Raw genomic sequence first — 20,555 nt, forward strand, 5'->3', positions numbered from 1 at the left:
AGAGCAAGCTCTCTCTTGGCACTTTGGATGTGGGACATACAGCGAGATGTTTGCTGCTTTTGCGTTTGGCTGTTGGGAGATTTACAGCACAAAGATATCTAGTTGATTTGAAGCAGTTCCGAGAAAGTCTAAACATAATCCCCACTTCTCCCTCCTGGCACTTTCCATGTGGGAGATATAGCAGGATGTATATTGGTTTTGAGGACAACTCAATGGACAGTGTAGGGAGAAAAGGTCCTGGCTCCTTGAATGCCGTTTCTGGAGACACTGCGATCAATGTGGGAGATATGTCAAGATGTGTGTTTGTTTTGAGGACGTCTCTCTGGAGAGTCTTAGCAAAGAGGTCACACAGATAACCAGAGCAATTCTCAGAGACACTGAGAACAAGCTCCACAATTCCCTCCTGGCACTTTCCCTGTAGGAGATACCGCAAGACGTTTCTGTATATTGGGCACAGCGCTCTGCACGGTGTTAGCAGAGACTTTCCCGGGACAGTGAAACCCTATGTCAGAGACACTGAGAAGAAGGCCCAATGTTCCCTCCAGGCACTTTCAGTGTGGGTGCCTTCTCCACGTGGTTCCTGGTTTCACTGCGGCTCTGAAGAGAATGTTAGCAAAGAGGTAACCGGGACAGTGAAAACAGTCCTCAAAGACAGGGAGAGCAAGCTCTCTCTTGGCACTTTGGATGTGGGACATACAGCGAGATGTTTGCTGCTTTTGCGTTTGGCTGTTGGGAGATTTACAGCACAAAGATATCTAGTTGATTTGAAGCAGTTCCGAGAAAGTCTAAACATAATCCCCACTTCTCCCTCCTGGCACTTTCCATGTGGGAGATATAGCAGGATGTATATTGGTTTTGAGGACAACTCAATGGACAGTGTAGGGAGAAAAGGTCCTGGCTCCTTGAATGCCGTTTCTGGAGACACTGCGATCAATGTGGGAGATATGTCAAGATGTGTGTTTGTTTTGAGGACGTCTCTCTGGAGAGTCTTAGCAAAGAGGTCACACAGATAACCAGAGCAATTCTCAGAGACACTGAGAACAAGCTCCACAATTCCCTCCTGGCACTTTCCCTGTAGGAGATACCGCAAGACGTTTCTGTATATTGGGCACAGCGCTCTGCACGGTGTTAGCAGAGACTTTCCCGGGACAGTGAAACCCTATGTCAGAGACACTGAGAAGAAGCCCCAATGTTCCCTCCAGGCACTTTCAGTGTGGGTGCCTTCTCCACGTGGTTCCTGGTTTCACTGCGGCTCTGAAGAGAATGTTAGCCAAGAGGTAACCGGGACAGTGAAAACAGTACTCAAAGACAGGGAGAGCAAGCTCTCTCTTGGCACTTTGGATGTGGGACATACAGCGAGATGTTTGCTGCTTTTGCGTTTGGCTGTTGGGAGATTTACAGCACAAAGATATCTAGTTGATTTGAAGCAGTTCCGAGAAAGTCTAAACATAATCCCCACTTCTCCCTCCTGGCACTTTCCATGTGGGAGATATAGCAGGATGTATATTGGTTTTGAGGACAACTCAATGGACAGTGTAGGGAGAAAAGGTCCTGGCTCCTTGAATGCCGTTTCTGGAGACACTGCGATCAATGTGGGAGATATGTCAAGATGTGTGTTTGTTTTGAGGACGTCTCTCTGGAGAGTCTTAGCAAAAAGGTCACAGGGATAATCAGAGCAATTCTCAGAGACACTGAGACCAAGCTCCACAATTCCCTCCTGGCACTTTCCCTGTAGGAGATACCGCAAGACGTTTCCGTATATTGGGCACAGCGCTCTGCAGGGTGTTAGCAGAGACTTTCCTGGGACAGTGAAACCCTATGTCAGAGACACTGAGAAGAAGCCCCAATGTTCCCTCCAGGCACTTTCAGTGTGGGTGCCTTCTCCACGTGGTTCCTGGTTTCACTGCGGCTCTGAAGAGAATGTTAGCAAAGAGGTAACCGGGACAGTGAAAACAGTCCTCAAAGACAGGGAGAGCAAGCTCTCTCTTGGCACTTTGGATGTGGGACATACAGCGAGATGTTTGCTGCTTTTGCGTTTGGCTGTTGGGAGATTTACAGCACAAAGATATCTAGTTGATTTGAAGCAGTTCCGAGAAAGTCTAAACATAATCCCCACTTCTCCCTCCTGGCACTTTCCATGTGGGAGATATAGCAGGATGTATATTGGTTTTGAGGACAACTCAATGGACAGTGTAGGGAGAAAAGGTCAGGCTCCTTGAATGCTGTTTCTGGAGACACTGCGATCAATGCGGGAGATATGTCAAGATGTGTGTTTGTTTTGAGGACGTCTCTCTGGAGAGTCTTAGCAAAGAGGTCACACGGATAATCAGAGCAATTCTCAGAGACACTGAGAACAAGCTCGACAATTCCCTCCTGGCACTTTCCCTGTAGGAGATACCGCAAGACGTTTCTGTATATTGGGCACAGCGCTCTGCACGGTGTTAGCAGAGACTTTCCCGGGACAGTGAAACCCTATGTCAGAGACACTGATAAGAAGGCCCAATGTTCCCTCCAGGCACTTTCAGTGTGGGTGCCTTCTCCACGTGGTTCCTGGTTTCACTTCGGCTCTGAAGAGAATGTTAGCAAAGAGGTAACCGGGACAGTGAAAACAGTACTCAAAGACAGGGAGAGCAAGCTCTCTCTTGGCACTTTGGATGCGGGACATACAGCGAGATGTTTGCTGCTTTTGTGTTTGGCTGTTGGGAGATTTACAGCACAAAGATATCTAGTTGATTTGAAGCAGTTCCGAGAAAGTCTAAACATAATCCCCACTTCTCCCTCCTGGCACTTTCCATGTGGGAGATATAGCAGGATGTATATTGGTTTTGAGGACAACTCAATGGACAGTGTAGGGAGAAAAGGTCCTGGCTCCTTGAATGCCGTTTCTGGAGACACTGCGATCAATGCGGGAGATATGTCAAGATGTGTGTTTGTTTTGAGGACGTCTCTCTGGAGAGTCTTAGCAAAGAGGTCACACGGATAATCAGAGCAATTCTCAGAGACACTGAGAACAAGCTCGACAATTCCCTCCTGGCACTTTCCCTGTAGGAGATACCGCAAGACGTTTCTGTATATTGGGCACAGCGCTCTGCACGGTGTTAGCAGAGACTTTCACGGGACAGTGAAACCCTATGTCAGAGACACTGAGAAGAAGGCCCAATGTTCCCTCCAGGCACTTTCAGTGTGGGTGCCTTCTCCACGTGGTTCCTGGTTTCACTGCGGCTCTGAAGAGAATGTTAGCAAAGAGGTAACCGGGACAGTGAAAACAGTCCTCAAAGACAGGGAGAGCAAGCTCTCTCTTGGCACTTTGGATGTGGGACATACAGCGAGATGTTTGCTGCTTTTGCGTTTGGCTGTTGGGAGATTTACAGCACAAAGATATCTAGTTGATTTGAAGCAGTTCCGAGAAAGTCTAAACATAATCCCCACTTCTCCCTCCTGGCACTTTCCATGTGGGAGATATAGCAGGATGTATATTGGTTTTGAGGACAACTCAATGGACAGTGTAGGGAGAAAAGGTCCTGGCTCCTTGAATGCCGTTTCTGGAGACACTGCGATCAATGTGGGAGATATGTCAAGATGTGTGTTTGTTTTGAGGACGTCTCTCTGGAGAGTCTTAGCAAAGAGGTCACACAGATAACCAGAGCAATTCTCAGAGACACTGAGAACAAGCTCCACAATTCCCTCCTGGCACTTTCCCTGTAGGAGATACCGCAAGACGTTTCTGTATATTGGGCACAGCGCTCTGCACGGTGTTAGCAGAGACTTTCCCGGGACAGTGAAACCCTATGTCAGAGACACTGAGAAGAAGGCCCAATGTTCCCTCCAGGCACTTTCAGTGTGGGTGCCTTCTCCACGTGGTTCCTGGTTTCACTGCGGCTCTGAAGAGAATGTTAGCCAAGAGGTAACCGGGACAGTGAAAACAGTACTCAAAGACAGGGAGAGCAAGCTCTCTCTTGGCACTTTGGATGTGGGACATACAGCGAGATGTTTGCTGCTTTTGCGTTTGGCTGTTGGGAGATTTACAGCACAAAGATATCTAGTTGATTTGAAGCAGTTCCGAGAAAGTCTAAACATAATCCCCACTTCTCCCTCCTGGCACTTTCCATGTGGGAGATATAGCAGGATGTATATTGGTTTTGAGGACAACTCAATGGACAGTGTAGGGAGAAAAGGTCCTGGCTCCTTGAATGCCGTTTCTGGAGACACTGCGATCAATGTGGGAGATATGTCAAGATGTGTGTTTGTTTTGAGGACGGCTCTCTGGAGAGTCTTAGCAAAGAGGTCACACGGATAATCAGAGCAATTCTCAGAGACACTGAGAACAAGCTCCACAATTCCCTCCTGGCACTTTCCCTGTGTGAGATACCGCAAGACGTTTCTGTATATTGGGCACAGCGCTCTGCACGGTGTTAGCAGAGACTTTCCCGGGACAGTGAAACCCTATGTCAGAGACACTGAGAAGAAGCCCCAATGTTCCCTCCAGGCACTTTCAGTGTGGGTGCCTTCTCCACGTGGTTCCTGGTTTCACTGCGGCTCTGAAGAGAATGTTAGCCAAGAGGTAACCGGGACAGTGAAAACAGTACTCAAAGACAGGGAGAGCAAGCTCTCTCTTGGCACTTTGGATGTGGGACATACAGCGAGATGTTTGCTGCTTTTGCGTTTGGCTGTTGGGAGATTTACAGCACAAAGGTATCTAGTTGATTTGAAGCAGTTCCGAGAAAGTCTAAACATAATCCCCACTTCTCCCTCCTGGCACTTTCCATGTGGGAGATATAGCAGGATGTATATTGGTTTTGAGGACAACTCAATGGACAGTGTAGGGAGAAAAGGTCCTGGCTCCTTGAATGCCGTTTCTGGAGACACTGCGATCAATGTGGGAGATATGTCAAGATGTGTGTTTGTTTTGAGGACGGCTCTCTGGAGAGTCTTAGCAAAGAGGTCACACGGATAATCAGAGCAATTCTCAGAGACACTGAGAACAAGCTCCACAATTCCCTCCTGGCACTTTCCCTGTAGGAGATACCGCAAGACGTTTCTGTATATTGGGCACAGCGCTCTGCACGGTGTTAGCAGAGACTTTCCCGGGACAGTGAAACCCTATGTCAGAGACACTGAGAAGAAGGCCCAATGTTCCCTCCAGGCACTTTCAGTGTGGGTGCCTTCTCCACGTGGTTCCTGGTTTCACTTCGGCTCTGAAGAGAATGTTAGCAAAGAGGTAACCGGGACAGTGAAAACAGTACTCAAAGACAGGGAGAGCAAGCTCTCTCTTGGCACTTTGGATGTGGGACATACAGCGAGATGTTTGCTGCTTTTGCGTTTGGCTGTTGGGAGATTTACAGCACAAAGATATCTAGTTGATTTGAAGCAGTTCCGAGAAAGTCTAAACATAATCCCCACTTCTCCCTCCTGGCACTTTCCATGTGGGAGATATAGCAGGATGTATATTGGTTTTGAGGACAACTCAATGGACAGTGTAGGGAGAAAAGGTCCTGGCTCCTTGAATGCCGTTTCTGGAGACACTGCGATCAATGTGGGAGATATGTCAAGATGTGTGTTTGTTTTGAGGACGTCTCTCTGGAGAGTCTTAGCAAAGAGGTCACACGGATAACCAGAGCAATTCTCAGAGACACTGAGAACAAGCTCGACAATTCCCTCCTGGCACTTTCCCTGTAGGAGATACCGCAAGACGTTTCTGTATATTGGGCACAGCGCTCTGCACGATGTTAGGAGAGACTTTCCCGGGACAGTGAAACCCTATGTCAGAGACACTGAGAAGAAGGCCCAATGTTCCCTCCAGGCACTTTCAGTGTGGGTGCCTTCTCCACGTGGTTCCTGGTTTCACTGCAGCTCTGAAGAGAATGTTAGCAAAGAGGTAACCGGGACAGTGAAAACAGTACTCAAAGACAGGGAGAGCAAGCTCTCTCTTGGCACTTTGGATGTGGGACATACAGCGAGATGTTTGCTGCTTTTGCGTTTGGCTGTTGGGAGATTTACAGCACAAAGATATCTAGTTGATTTGAAGCAGTTCCGAGAAAGTCTAAACATAATCCCCACTTCTCCCTCCTGGCACTTTCCATGTGGGAGATATAGCAGGATGTATATTGGTTTTGAGGACAACTCAATGGACAGTGTAGGGAGAAAAGGTCCTGGCTCCTTGAATGCCGTTTCTGGAGACACTGCGATCAATGTGGGAGATATGTCAAGATGTGTGTTTGTTTTGAGGACGGCTCTCTGGAGAGTCTTAGCAAAGAGGTCACACGGATAACCAGAGCAATTCTCAGAGACACTGAGAACAAGCTCCACAATTCCCTCCTGGCACTTTCCCTGTAGGAGATACCGCAAGACGTTTCTGTATATTGGGCACAGCGCTCTGCAGGGTGTTAGCAGAGACTTTCCCGGGACAGTGAAACCCTATGTCAGAGACACTGAGAAGAAGCCCCAATGTTCCCTCCAGGCACTTTCAGTGTGGGTGCCTTCTCCACGTGGTTCCTGGTTTCACTGCGGCTCTGAAGAGAATGTTAGCAAAGAGGTAACCGGGACAGTGAAAACAGTCCTCAAAGACAGGGAGAGCAAGCTCTCTCTTGGCACTTTGGATGTGGGACATACAGCGAGATGTTTGCTGCTTTTGCGTTTGGCTGTTGGGAGATTTACAGCACAAAGGTATCTAGTTGATTTGAAGCAGTTCCGAGAAAGTCTAAACATAATCCCCACTTCTCCCTCCTGGCACTTTCCATGTGGGAGATATAGCAGGATGTATATTGGTTTTGAGGACAACTCAATGGACAGTGTAGGGAGAAAAGGTCCTGGCTCCTTGAATGCCGTTTCTGGAGACACTGCGATCAATGTGGGAGATATGTCAAGATGTGTGTTTGTTTTGAGGACGTCTCTCTGGAGAGTCTTAGCAAAAAGGTCACAGGGATAATCAGAGCAATTCTCAGAGACACTGAGAACAAGCTCCACAATTCCCTCCTGGCACTTTCCCTGTAGGAGATACCGCAAGACGTTTCTGTATATTGGGCACAGCGCTCTGCACGGTGTTAGCAGAGACTTTCCCGGGACAGTGAAACCCTATGTCAGAGACACTGAGAATAAGCCCCAATGTTCCCTCCAGGCACTTTCAGTGTGGGTGCCTTCTCCACGTGGTTCCTGGTTTCACTTCGGCTCTGAAGAGAATGTTAGCCAAGAGGTAACCGGGACAGTGAAAACAGTACTCAAAGACAGGGAGAGCAAGCTCTCTCTTGGCACTTTGGATGTGGGACATACAGCGAGATGTTTGCTGCTTTTGCGTTTGGCTGTTGGGAGATTTACAGCACAAAGATATCTAGTTGATTTGAAGCAGTTCCGAGAAAGTCTAAACATAATCCCCACTTCTCCCTCCTGGCACTTTCCATGTGGGAGATATAGCAGGATGTATATTGGTTTTGAGGACAACTCAATGGACAGTGTAGGGAGAAAAGGTCCTGGCTCCTTGAATGCCGTTTCTGGAGACACTGCGATCAATGCGGGAGATATGTCAAGATGTGTGTTTGTTTTGAGGACGTCTCTCTGGAGAGTCTTAGCAAAGAGGTCACACAGATAACCAGAGCAATTCTCAGAGACACTGAGAACAAGCTCGACAATTCCCTCCTGGCACTTTCCCTGTAGGAGATACCGCAAGACGTTTCTGTACATTGGGCACAGCGCTCTGCACGGTGTTAGCAGAGACTTTCCCGGGACAGTGAAACCCTATGTCAGAGACACTGAGAAGAAGCCCCAATGTTCCCTCCAGGCACTTTCAGTGTGGGTGCCTTCTCCACGTGGTTCCTGGTTTCACTGCGGCTCTGAAGAGAATGTTAGCAAAGAGGTAACCGGGACAGTGAAAACAGTCCTCAAAGACAGGGAGAGCAAGCTCTCTCTTGGCACTTTGGATGTGGGACATACAGCGAGATGTTTGCTGCTTTTGCGTTTGGCTGTTGGGAGATTTACAGCACAAAGATATCTAGTTGATTTGAAGCAGTTCCGAGAAAGTCTAAACATAATCCCCACTTCTCCCTCCTGGCACTTTCCATGTGGGAGATATAGCAGGATGTATATTGGTTTTGAGGACAACTCAATGGACAGTGTAGGGAGAAAAGGTCCTGGCTCCTTGAATGCCGTTTCTGGAGACACTGCGATCAATGTGGGAGATATGTCAAGATGTGTGTTTGTTTTGAGGACGTCTCTCTGGAGAGTCTTAGCAAAGAGGTCACACAGATAACCAGAGCAATTCTCAGAGACACTGAGAACAAGCTCCACAATTCCCTCCTGGCACTTTCCCTGTAGGAGATACCGCAAGACGTTTCTGTATATTGGGCACAGCGCTCTGCACGGTGTTAGCAGAGACTTTCCCGGGACAGTGAAACCCTATGTCAGAGACACTGAGAAGAAGCCCCAATGTTCCCTCCAGGCACTTTCAGTGTGGGTGCCTTCTCCACGTGGTTCCTGGTTTCACTGCAGCTCTGAAGAGAATGTTAGCCAAGAGGTAACCGGGACAGTGAAAACAGTACTCAAAGACAGGGAGAGCAAGCTCTCTCTTGGCACTTTGGATGTGGGACATACAGCGAGATGTTTGCTGCTTTTGCGTTTGGCTGTTGGGAGATTTACAGCACAAAGATATCTAGTTGATTTGAAGCAGTTCCGAGAAAGTCTAAACATAATCCCCACTTCTCCCTCCTGGCACTTTCCATGTGGGAGATATAGCAGGATGTATATTGGTTTTGAGGACAACTCAATGGACAGTGTAGGGAGAAAAGGTCCTGGCTCCTTGAATGCCGTTTCTGGAGACACTGCGATCAATGTGGGAGATATGTCAAGATGTGTGTTTGTTTTGAGGACGTCTCTCTGGAGAGTCTTAGCAAAAAGGTCACAGGGATAATCAGAGCAATTCTCAGAGACACTGAGACCAAGCTCCACAATTCCCTCCTGGCACTTTCCCTGTAGGAGATACCGCAAGACGTTTCTGTATATTGGGCACAGCGCTCTGCAGGGTGTTAGCAGAGACTTTCCCGGGACAGTGAAACCCTATGTCAGAGACACTGAGAAGAAGCCCCAATGTTCCCTCCAGGCACTTTCAGTGTGGGTGCCTTCTCCACGTGGTTCCTGGTTTCACTGCGGCTCTGAAGAGAATGTTAGCAAAGAGGTAACCGGGACAGTGAAAACAGTCCTCAAAGACAGGGAGAGCAAGCTCTCTCTTGGCACTTTGGATGTGGGACATACAGCGAGATGTTTGCTGCTTTTGCGTTTGGCTGTTGGGAGATTTACAGCACAAAGATATCTAGTTGATTTGAAGCAGTTCCGAGAAAGTCTAAACATAATCCCCACTTCTCCCTCCTGGCACTTTCCATGTGGGAGATATAGCAGGATGTATATTGGTTTTGAGGACAACTCAATGGACAGTGTAGGGAGAAAAGGTCCTGGCTCCTTGAATGCTGTTTCTGGAGACACTGCGATCAATGTGGGAGATATGTCAAGATGTGTGTTTGTTTTGAGGACGTCTCTCTGGAGAGTCTTAGCAAAGAGGTCACAGGGATAATCAGAGCAATTCTCAGAGACACTGAGACCAAGCTCCACAATTCCCTCCTGGCACTTTCCCTGTAGGAGATACCGCAAGACGTTTCTGTATATTGGGCACAGCGCTCTGCAGGGTGTTAGCAGAGACTTTCCCGGGACAGTGAAACCCTATGTCAGAGACACTGAGAAGAAGCCCCAATGTTCCCTCCAGGCACTTTCAGTGTGGGTGCCTTCTCCACGTGGTTCCTGGTTTCACTGCGGCTCTGAAGAGAATGTTAGCAAAGAGGTAACCGGGACAGTGAAAACAGTACTCAAAGACAGGGAGAGCAAGCTCTCTCTTGGCACTTTGGATGCGGGACATACAGCGAGATGTTTGCTGCTTTTGCGTTTGGCTGTTGGGAGATTTACAGCACAAAGATATCTAGTTGATTTGAAGCAGTTCCGAGAAAGTCTAAACATAATCCCCACTTCTCCCTCCTGGCACTTTCCATGTGGGAGATATAGCAGGATGTATATTGGTTTTGAGGACAACTCAATGGACAGTGTAGGGAGAAAAGGTCCTGGCTCCTTGAATGCCGTTTCTGGAGACACTGCGATCAATGTGGGAGATATGTCAAGATGTGTGTTTGTTTTGAGGACGTCTCTCTGGAGAGTCTTAGCAAAGAGGTCACACAGATAACCAGAGCAATTCTCAGAGACACTGAGAACAAGCTCCACAATTCCCTCCTGGCACTTTCCCTGTAGGAGATACCGCAAGACGTTTCTGTATATTGGGCACAGCGCTCTGCACGGTGTTAGCAGAGACTTTCCCGGGACAGTGAAACCCTATGTCAGAGACACTGAGAAGAAGGCCCAATGTTCCCTCCAGGCACTTTCAGTGTGGGTGCCTTCTCCACGTGGTTCCTGGTTTCACTGCAGCTCTGAAGAGAATGTTAGCCAAGAGGTAACCGGGACAGTGAAAACAGTACTCAAAGACAGGGAGAGCAAGCTCTCTCTTGGCACTTTGGATGTGGGACATACAGCGAGATGTTTGCTGCTTTTGCGTTTGGCTGTTGGGAGATTTACAGCACAAAGATATCTAGTTGATTTGAAGCAGTTCCGAGAAAGTCTAAACATAATCCCCACTTCTCCCTCCTGGCACTTTCCATGTGGGAGATATAGCAGGATGTATATTGGTTTTGAGGACAACTCAATGGACAGTGTAGGGAGAAAAGGTCCTGGCTCCTTGAATGCCGTTTCTGGAGACACTGCGATCAATGTGAGAGATATGTCAAGATGTGTGTTTGTTTTGAGGACGTCTCTCTGGAGAGTCTTAGCAAAGAGGTCACACAGATAACCAGAGCAATTCTCAGAGACACTGAGAACAAGCTCCACAATTCCCTCCTGGCACTTTCCCTGTAGGAGATACCGCAAGACGTTTCTGTATATTGGGCACAGCGCTCTGCACGGTGTTAGCAGAGACTTTCCCGGGACAGTGAAACCCTATGTCAGAGACACTGAGAAGAAGGCCCAATGTTCCCTCCAGGCACTTTCAGTGTGGGTGCCTTCTCCACGTGGTTCCTGGTTTCACTGCGGCTCTGAAGAGAATGTTAGCCAAGAGGTAACCGGGACAGTGAAAACAGTACTCAAAGACAGGGAGAGCAAGCTCTCTCTTGGCACTTTGGATGTGGGACATACAGCGAGATGTTTGCTGCTTTTGCGTTTGGCTGTTGGGAGATTTACAGCACAAAGATATCTAGTTGATTTGAAGCAGTTCCGAGAAAGTCTAAACATAATCCCCACTTCTCCCTCCTGGCACTTTCCATGTGGGAGATATAGCAGGATGTATATTGGTTTTGAGGACAACTCAATGGACAGTGTAGGGAGAAAAGGTCCTGGCTCCTTGAATGCCGTTTCTGGAGACACTGCGATCAATGTGGGAGATATGTCAAGATGTGTGTTTGTTTTGAGGACGTCTCTCTGGAGAGTCTTAGCAAAGAGGTCACACAGATAACCAGAGCAATTCTCAGAGACACTGAGAAGAAGCCCCAATGTTCCCTCCAGGCACTTTCAGTGTGGGTGCCTTCTCCACGTGGTTCCTGGTTTCACTGCGGCTCTGAAGAGAATGTTAGCCAAGAGGTAACCGGGACAGTGAAAACAGTACTCAAAGACAGGGAGAGCAAGCTCTCTCTTGGCACTTTGGATGTGGGACATACAGCGAGATGTTTGCTGCTTTTGCGTTTGGCTGTTGGGAGATTTACAGCACAAAGATATCTAGTTGATTTGAAGCAGTTCCGAGAAAGTCTAAACATAATCCCCACTTCTCCCTCCTGGCACTTTCCATGTGGGAGATATAGCAGGATGTATATTGGTTTTGAGGACAACTCAATGGACAGTGTAGGGAGAAAAGGTCCTGGCTCCTTGAATGCCGTTTCTGGAGACACTGCGATCAATGCGGGAGATATGTCAAGATGTGTGTTTGTTTTGAGGACGTCTCTCTGGAGAGTCTTAGCAAAGAGGTCACACGGATAATCAGAGCAATTCTCAGAGACACTGAGAACAAGCTCGACAATTCCCTCCTGGCACTTTCCCTGTAGGAGATACCGCAAGACGTTTCTGTATATTGGGCACAGCGCTCTGCACGGTGTTAGCAGAGACTTTCCCGGGACAGTGAAACCCTATGTCAGAGACACTGAGAAGAAGGCCCAATGTTCCCTCCAGGCACTTTCAGTGTGGGTGCCTTCTCCACGTGGTTCCTGGTTTCACTTCGGCTCTGAAGAGAATGTTAGCAAAGAGGTAACCGGGACAGTGAAAACAGTACTCAAAGACAGGGAGAGCAAGCTCTCTCTTGGCACTTTGGATGCAGGACATACAGCGAGATGTTTGCTGCTTTTGTGTTTGGCTGTTGGGAGATTTACAGCACAAAGATATCTAGTTGATTTGAAGCAGTTCCGAGAAAGTCTAAACATAATCCCCACTTCTCCCTCCTGGCACTTTCCATGTGGGAGATATAGCAGGATGTATATTGGTTTTGAGGACAACTCAATGGACAGTGTAGGGAGAAAAGGTCCTGGCTCCTTGAATGCCGTTTCTGGAGACACTGCGATCAATGCGGGAGATATGTCAAGATGTGTGTTTGTTTTGAGGACGTCTCTCTGGAGAGTCTTAGCAAAGAGGTCACACGGATAATCAGAGCAATTCTCAGAGACACTGAGAACAAGCTCCACAATTCCCTCCTGGCACTTTCCCTGTAGGAGATACCGCAAGACGTTTCTGTATATTGGGCACAGCGCTCTGCACGGTGTTAGCAGAGACTTTCCCGGGACAGTGAAACCCTATGTCAGAGACACTGAGAAGAAGGCCCAATGTTCCCTCCAGGCACTTTCAGTGTGGGTGCCTTCTCCACGTGGTTCCTGGTTTCACTGCAGCTCTGAAGAGAATGTTAGCCAAGAGGTAACCGGGACAGTGAAAACAGTACTCAAAGACAGGGAGAGCAAGCTCTCTCTTGGCACTTTGGATGTGGGACATACAGCGAGATGTTTGCTGCTTTTGCGTTTGGCTGTTGGGAGATTTACAGCACAAAGATATCTAGTTGATTTGAAGCAGTTCCGAGAAAGTCTAAACATAATCCCCACTTCTCCCTCCTGGCACTTTCCATGTGGGAGATATAGCAGGATGTATATTGGTTTTGAGGACAACTCAATGGACAGTGTAGGGAGAAAAGGTCCTGGCTCCTTGAATGCCGTTTCTGGAGACACTGCGATCAATGTGAGAGATATGTCAAGATGTGTGTTTGTTTTGAGGACGTCTCTCTGGAGAGTCTTAGCAAAGAGGTCACACAGATAACCAGAGCAATTCTCAGAGACACTGAGAACAAGCTCCACAATTCCCTCCTGGCACTTTCCCTGTAGGAGATACCGCAAGACGTTTCTGTATATTGGGCACAGCGCTCTGCACGGTGTTAGCAGAGACTTTCCCGGGACAGTGAAACCCTATGTCAGAGACACTGAGAAGAAGGCCCAATGTTCCCTCCAGGCACTTTCAGTGTGGGTGCCTTCTCCACGTGGTTCCTGGTTTCACTGCGGCTCTGAAGAGAATGTTAGCCAAGAGGTAACCGGGACAGTGAAAACAGTACTCAAAGACAGGGAGAGCAAGCTCTCTCTTGGCACTTTGGATGTGGGACATACAGCGAGATGTTTGCTGCTTTTGCGTTTGGCTGTTGGGAGATTTACAGCACAAAGATATCTAGTTGATTTGAAGCAGTTCCGAGAAAGTCTAAACATAATCCCCACTTCTCCCTCCTGGCACTTTCCATGTGGGAGATATAGCAGGATGTATATTGGTTTTGAGGACAACTCAATGGACAGTGTAGGGAGAAAAGGTCCTGGCTCCTTGAATGCCGTTTCTGGAGACACTGCGATCAATGTGGGAGATATGTCAAGATGTGTGTTTGTTTTGAGGACGTCTCTCTGGAGAGTCTTAGCAAAGAGGTCACACAGATAACCAGAGCAATTCTCAGAGACACTGAGAAGAAGCCCCAATGTTCCCTCCAGGCACTTTCAGTGTGGGTGCCTTCTCCACGTGGTTCCTGGTTTCACTGCGGCTCTGAAGAGAATGTTAGCCAAGAGGTAACCGGGACAGTGAAAACAGTACTCAAAGACAGGGAGAGCAAGCTCTCTCTTGGCACTTTGGATGTGGGACATACAGCGAGATGTTTGCTGCTTTTGCGTTTGGCTGTTGGGAGATTTACAGCACAAAGATATCTAGTTGATTTGAAGCAGTTCCGAGAAAGTCTAAACATAATCCCCACTTCTCCCTCCTGGCACTTTCCATGTGGGAGATATAGCAGGATGTATATTGGTTTTGAGGACAACTCAATGGACAGTGTAGGGAGAAAAGGTCCTGGCTCCTTGAATGCCGTTTCTGGAGACACTGCGATCAATGCGGGAGATATGTCAAGATGTGTGTTTGTTTTGAGGACGTCTCTCTGGAGAGTCTTAGCAAAGAGGTCACACGGATAATCAGAGCAATTCTCAGAGACACTGAGAACAAGCTCGACAATTCCCTCCTGGCACTTTCCCTGTAGGAGATACCGCAAGACGTTTCTGTATATTGGGCACAGCGCTCTGCACGGTGTTAGCAGAGACTTTCCCGGGACAGTGAAACCCTATGTCAGAGACACTGAGAAGAAGGCCCAATGTTCCCTCCAGGCACTTTCAGTGTGGGTGCCTTCTCCACGTGGTTCCTGGTTTCACTTCGGCTCTGAAGAGAATGTTAGCAAAGAGGTAACCGGGACAGTGAAAACAGTACTCAAAGACAGGGAGAGCAAGCTCTCTCTTGGCACTTTGGATGCAGGACATACAGCGAGATGTTTGCTGCTTTTGTGTTTGGCTGTTGGGAGATTTACAGCACAAAGATATCTAGTTGATTTGAAGCAGTTCCGAGAAAGTCTAAACATAATCCCCACTTCTCCCTCCTGGCACTTTCCATGTGGGAGATATAGCAGGATGTATATTGGTTTTGAGGACAACTCAATGGACAGTGTAGGGAGAAAAGGTCCTGGCTCCTTGAATGCCGTTTCTGGAGACACTGCGATCAATGCGGGAGATATGTCAAGATGTGTGTTTGTTTTGAGGACGTCTCTCTGGAGAGTCTTAGCAAAGAGGTCACACGGATAATCAGAGCAATTCTCAGAGACACTGAGAACAAGCTCGACAATTCCCTCCTGGCACTTTCCCTGTAGGAGATACCGCAAGACGTTTCTGTATATTGGGCACAGCGCTCTGCACGGTGTTAGCAGAGACTTTCCCAGGACAGTGAAACCCTATGTCAGAGACACTGAGAAGAAGGCCCAATGTTCCCTCCAGGCACTTTCAGTGTGGGTGCCTTCTCCACGTGGTTCCTGGTTTCACTGCGGCTCTGAAGAGAATGTTAGCAAAGAGGTAACCGGGACAGTGAAAACAGTACTCAAAGACAGGGAGAGCAAGCTCTCTCTTGGCACTTTGGATGCGGGACATACAGCGAGATGTTTGCTGCTTTTGCGTTTGGCTGTTGGGAGATTTACAGCACAAAGATATCTAGTTGATTTGAAGCAGTTCCGAGAAAGTCTAAACATAATCCCCACTTCTCCCTCCTGGCACTTTCCATGTGGGAGATATAGCAGGATGTATATTGGTTTTGAGGACAACTCAATGGACAGTGTAGGGAGAAAAGGTCCTGGCTCCTTGAATGCCGTTTCTGGAGACACTGCGATCAATGTGGGAGATATGTCAAGATGTGTGTTTGTTTTGAGGACGGCTCTCTGGAGAGTCTTAGCAAAGAGGTCACACGGATAATCAGAGCAATTCTCAGAGACACTGAGAACAAGCTCCACAATTCCCTCCTGGCACTTTCCCTGTGTGAGATACCGCAAGACGTTTCTGTATATTGGGCACAGCGCTCTGCACGGTGTTAGCAGAGACTTTCCCGGGACAGTGAAACCCTATGTCAGAGACACTGAGAAGAAGGCCCAATGTTCCCTCCAGGCACTTTCAGTGTGGGTGCCTTCTCCACGTGGTTCCTGGTTTCACTTCGGCTCTGAAGAGAATGTTAGCAAAGAGGTAACTGGGACAGTGAAAACAGTCCTCAAAGACAGGGAGAGCAAGCTCTCTCTTGGCACTTTGGATGTGGGACATACAGCGAGATGTTTGCTGCTTTTGCGTTTGGCTGTTGGGAGATTTACAGCACAAAGATATCTAGTTGATTTGAAGCAGTTCCGAGAAAGTCTAAACATAATCCCCACTTCTCCCTCCTGGCACTTTCCATGTGGGAGATATAGCAGGATGTATATTGGTTTTGAGGACAACTCAATGGACAGTGTAGGGAGAAAAGGTCCTGGCTCCTTGAATGCCGTTTCTGGAGACACTGCGATCAATGTGGGAGATATGTCAAGATGTGTGTTTGTTTTGAGGACGTCTCTCTGGAGAGTCTTAGCAAAGAGGTCACACAGATAACCAGAGCAATTCTCAGAGACACTGAGAACAAGCTCCACAATTCCCTCCTGGCACTTTCCCTGTAGGAGATACCGCAAGACGTTTCTGTATATTGGGCACAGCGCTCTGCACGGTGTTAGCAGAGACTTTCCCGGGACAGTGAAACCCTATGTCAGAGACACTGAGAAGAAGCCCCAATGTTCCCTCCAGGCACTTTCAGTGTGGGTGCCTTCTCCACGTGGTTCCTGGTTTCACTGCGGCTCTGAAGAGAATGTTAGCCAAGAGGTAACCGGGACAGTGAAAACAGTACTCAAAGACAGGGAGAGCAAGCTCTCTCTTGGCACTTTGGATGTGGGACATACAGCGAGATGTTTGCTGCTTTTGCGTTTGGCTGTTGGGAGATTTACAGCACAAAGATATCTAGTTGATTTGAAGCAGTTCCGAGAAAGTCTAAACATAATCCCCACTTCTCCCTCCTGGCACTTTCCATGTGGGAGATATAGCAGGATGTATATTGGTTTTGAGGACAACTCAATGGACAGTGTAGGGAGAAAAGGTCCTGGCTCCTTGAATGCCGTTTCTGGAGACACTGCGATCAATGTGGGAGATATGTCAAGATGTGTGTTTGTTTTGAGGACGGCTCTCTGGAGAGTCTTAGCAAAGAGGTCACACGGATAATCAGAGCAATTCTCAGAGACACTGAGAACAAGCTCCACAATTCCCTCCTGGCACTTTCCCTGTGTGAGATACCGCAAGACGTTTCTGTATATTGGGCACAGCGCTCTGCACGGTGTTAGCAGAGACTTTCCCGGGACAGTGAAACCCTATGTCAGAGACACTGAGAAGAAGGCCCAATGTTCCCTCCAGGCACTTTCAGTGTGGGTGCCTTCTCCACGTGGTTCCTGGTTTCACTTCGGCTCTGAAGAGAATGTTAGCAAAGAGGTAACCGGGACAGTGAAAACAGTCCTCAAAGACAGGGAGAGCAAGCTCTCTCTTGGCACTTTGGATGTGGGACATACAGCGAGATGTTTGCTGCTTTTGCGTTTGGCTGTTGGGAGATTTACAGCACAAAGATATCTAGTTGATTTGAAGCAGTTCCGAGAAAGTCTAAACATAATCCCCACTTCTCCCTCCTGGCACTTTCCATGTGGGAGATATAGCAGGATGTATATTGGTTTTGAGGACAACTCAATGGACAGTGTAGGGAGAAAAGGTCCTGGCTCCTTGAATGCCGTTTCTGGAGACACTGCGATCAATGCGGGAGATATGTCAAGATGTGTGTTTGTTTTGAGGACGTCTCTCTGGAGAGTCTTAGCAAAAAGGTCACAGGGATAATCAGAGCAATTCTCAGAGACACTGAGACCAAGCTCCACAATTCCCTCCTGGCACTTTCCCTGTAGGAGATACCGCAAGACGTTTCTGTATATTGGGCACAGCGCTCTGCAGGGTGTTAGCAGAGACTTTCCCAGGACAGTGAAACCCTATGTCAGAGACACTGAGAAGAAGCCCCAATGTTCCCTCCAGGCACTTTCAGTGTGGGTGCCTTCTCCACGTGGTTCCTGGTTTCACTGCGGCTCTGAAGAGAATGTTAGCAAAGAGGTAACCGGGACAGTGAAAACAGTCCTCAAAGACAGGGAGAGCAAGCTCTCTCTTGGCACTTTGGATGTGGGACATACAGTGAGATGTTTGCTGCTTTTGCGTTTGGCTGTTGGGAGATTTACAGCACAAAGATATCTAGTTGATTTGAAGCAGTTCCGAGAAAGTCTAAACATAATCCCCACTTCTCCCTCCTGGCACTTTCCATGTGGGAGATATAGCAGGATGTATATTGGTTTTGAGGACAACTCAATGGACAGTGTAGGGAGAAAAGGTCCTGGCTCCTTGAATGCCGTTTCTGGAGACACTGCGATCAATGTGGGAGATATGTCAAGATGTGTGTTTGTTTTGAGGACGGCTCTCTGGAGAGTCTTAGCAAAGAGGTCACAGGGATAATCAGAGCAATTCTCAGAGACACTGAGAACAAGCTCGACAATTCCCTCCTGGCACTTTCCCTGTAGGAGATACCGCAAGACGTTTCTGTACATTGGGCACAGCGCTCTGCACGGTGTTAGCAGAGACTTTCCCGGGACAGTGAAACCCTATGTCAGAGACACTGAGAAGAAGCCCCAATGTTCCCTCCAGGCACTTTCAGTGTGGGTGCCTTCTCCACGTGGTTCCTGGTTTCACTGCGGCTCTGAAGACAATGTTAGCAAAGAGGTAACTGGGACAGTGAAAACAGTACTCAAAGACAGGGAGAGCAAGCTCTCTCTTGGCACTTTGGATGCGGGACATACAGCGAGATGTTTGCTGCTTTTGCGTTTGGCTGTTGGGAGATTTACAGCACAAAGATATCTAGTTGATTTGAAGCAGTTCCGAGAAAGTCTAAACATAATCCCCACTTCTCCCTCCTGGCACTTTCCATGTGGGAGATATAGCAGGATGTATATTGGTTTTGAGGACAACTCAATGGACAGTGTAGGGAGAAAAGGTCCTGGCTCCTTGAATGCCGTTTCTGGAGACACTGCGATCAATGCGGGAGATATGTCAAGATGTGTGTTTGTTTTGAGGACGTCTCTCTGGAGAGTCTTAGCAAAGAGGTCACACGGATAATCAGAGCAATTCTCAGAGACACTGAGAACAAGCTCGACAATTCCCTCCTGGCACTTTCCCTGTAGGAGATACCGCAAGACGTTTCTGTATATTGGGCACAGCGCTCTGCACGGTGTTAGCAGAGACTTTCCCGGGACAGTGAAACCCTATGTCAGAGACACTGAGAAGAAGGCCCAATGTTCCCTCCAGGCACTTTCAGTGTGGGTGCCTTCTCCACGTGGTTCCTGGTTTCACTTCGGCTCTGAAGAGAATGTTAGCAAAGAGGTAACCGGGACAGTGAAAACAGTACTCAAAGACAGGGAGAGCAAGCTCTCTCTTGGCACTTTGGATGCGGGACATACAGCGAGATGTTTGCTGCTTTTGTGTTTGGCTGTTGGGAGATTTACAGCACAAAGATATCTAGTTGATTTGAAGCAGTTCCGAGAAAGTCTAAACATAATCCCCACTTCTCCCTCCTGGCACTTTCCATGTGGGAGATATAGCAGGATGTATATTGGTTTTGAGGACAACTCAATGGACAGTGTAGGGAGAAAAGGTCCTGGCTCCTTGAATGCCGTTTCTGGAGACACTGCGATCAATGCGGGAGATATGTCAAGATGTGTGTTTGTTTTGAGGACGTCTCTCTGGAGAGTCTTAGCAAAGAGGTCACACGGATAATCAGAGCAATTCTCAGAGACACTGAGAACAAGCTCGACAATTCCCTCCTGGCACTTTCCCTGTAGGAGATACCGCAAGACGTTTCTGTATATTGGGCACAGCGCTCTGCACGGTGTTAGCAGAGACTTTCCCAGGACAGTGAAACCCTATGTCAGAGACACTGAGAAGAAGGCCCAATGTTCCCTCCAGGCACTTTCAGTGTGGGTGCCTTCTCCACGTGGTTCCTGGTTTCACTGCGGCTCTGAAGAGAATGTTAGCAAAGAGGTAACCGGGACAGTGAAAACAGTACTCAAAGACAGGGAGAGCAAGCTCTCTCTTGGCACTTTGGATGCGGGACATACAGCGAGATGTTTGCTGCTTTTGCGTTTGGCTGTTGGGAGATTTACAGCGCAAAGATATCTAGTTGATTTGAAGCAGTTCCGAGAAAGTCTAAACATAATCCCCACTTCTCCCTCCTGGCACTTTCCATGTGGGAGATATAGCAGGATGTATATTGGTTTTGAGGACAACTCAATGGACAGTGTAGGGAGAAAAGGTCCTGGCTCCTTGAATGCCGTTTCTGGAGACACTGCGATCAATGTGGGAGATATGTCAAGATGTGTGTTTGAGGACGGCTCTCTGGAGAGTCTTAGCAAAGAGGTCACACGGATAATCAGAGCAATTCTCAGAGACACTGAGAACAAGCTCCACAATTCCCTCCTGGCACTTTCCCTGTAGGAGATACCGCAAGACGTTTCTGTATATTGGGCACAGCGCTCTGCACGGTGT

This window comes from Larus michahellis, unplaced genomic scaffold (genome assembly GCF_964199755.1).
Source record: "Larus michahellis unplaced genomic scaffold, bLarMic1.1 SCAFFOLD_126, whole genome shotgun sequence".
Lineage (NCBI taxonomy): Eukaryota > Metazoa > Chordata > Aves > Charadriiformes > Laridae > Larus > Larus michahellis.